Source organism: Taudactylus pleione, unplaced genomic scaffold (assembly GCF_031769625.1).
Source record: "Taudactylus pleione unplaced genomic scaffold, aTauple2 ptg000678l, whole genome shotgun sequence".
NCBI classification, from domain to species: domain Eukaryota; kingdom Metazoa; phylum Chordata; class Amphibia; order Anura; family Myobatrachidae; genus Taudactylus; species Taudactylus pleione.
Window position 1 is genome coordinate 169411 of NW_028285080.1, and position 1805 is coordinate 171215.

Consider the following 1805-nt stretch of genomic DNA (forward strand, 5'->3'; position numbering starts at 1 on the left):
TTCCTGCTCTACTAGAGCAGGAAGTCCACCTACTGACATCACAAGTGATGTCAGTAGGGCCGTCCACAAACGCCAGGCGTTCCTGCAGGAACTCCTCAGTTTGCTCAGCCACCGCCCCGCCTTCCAAAAGGGCCTAGCTGTCGATCAACATCGACAGCCGTCCCTTTTTGGATGCGAGCGCCGGAGCGAGTGCTTTGTGGGCTCGCGCACGCGCAGTGTGCACGCCACATGTGTGCACTGCCTAACAATCGCTTGTGAGCGGATCTGAATCGGGCCCATTGTCCCATTTGGGCAGTTATTTTAGACCTCTTACCACAGATTTGCTAGATATCTATATTCATCTCTATCATTGCATATCTACAGTAAATACTATTTTTGTTATATACCTACGTGCCTATCATTATATACACCTACATTTTGTCAGGATTACACACACTGACATTTGGTAAAATATACCATCTCCAAAGGAGTATAGATCGCATTTAATTGTATTTGCAAGACAAACCTCATTACTTTGCAGAAAGAATGCCAAGAGTGTGTTTGGCAATTATATCTGCACTTACATCTGCAAAAGGTGGCTACTTCGATGCATCATAAATTTAGATCAAATTTTGTTAAACAAAATTATTTTGGTTTCTTTTTTATCTCTAATTGTTTATTAGTTATATGCTTTAATTTCAGAGTACATTAAACTGTGTGACTTTGATTAAAGACTGGAATAATGTGGGTGTTTTAAAACTATTGGCCGATTATATAAATATATACAGCGTGACCATAATTAAATTTCACCTATTCAGAGCCATCTGTAGCTCAATCTAACAACCGTAATGTCACCACATTTGTTAAGGATATTAATTAGGACATGGGAAGCAGGATTCAGATAAAAAACATTTAGTGCAAAATTTCACCAATACGGGGATTATTGCACTGTACAATTTGTTCTAAATTACTGTTCTAAACTAAATTGATATTTAATGTTTTATTGCTGTGTTGTCATTAGTGTAACACAATAAAGGCAATTGTTTATTACAGTTTAGTCTTGCTATTCATTTGTCTATCCATTTTTACATTGTTTTCACATTGTACAGTGCAATATTCCCCCTATCTGCAACGTTTTGCATAAAAAAAAAAATTCATCAGGATCCTGCTTTCCATGTCCTAATTAGCCTCCCTACAAAATGTGGTCACATTGTGGGTATTAGACCGAGCTGCAGGTGCCTCTGTATAGGTGAATTTTAATTATAGCCACCTTGTATATAGTAGATAAAATGCCATGTGACTCCTATAAATTATTATTTCTCGGTACTCACTCTCTAGATAGTATTCCTGAATGCCTGTGTGCCCTCTGAAGTAGGTAACTGACAGGAGGAGAAAGTGGCACTCTCAGGACTTGCAAAAATGTAGAAACAGGCTGTAAAGCTTTAAATGAAGGTCAACATCAGGAGAATCAATACGGAAACACGTCTTACACTTGTACCTGATGTCTACACAGTGCATTGACCACTCCGACAGCGTGCCGCATGTGAGACTTCCATGACATCACTACCCTGCGACGTGCACAGCCTGGCACTCCCAGCATGTGTGGTGGTTGTAGGCAACTAAACAAACCCTTAAACAATAAAAGAGAGGGAAAATTGGATGTTTTACATGTAATATGTTTATTTTATTGTATATGTTTATTTATTTCCAGAAATAAGGTAATCTGCTATAATAAAGTAAAACAAAATGAAAAAATTATGTTTTCTTCTGTTTTATTGATTCGTAATGACTATGTGTACAGACTCACTCTGTCTCTACCAAGAGTC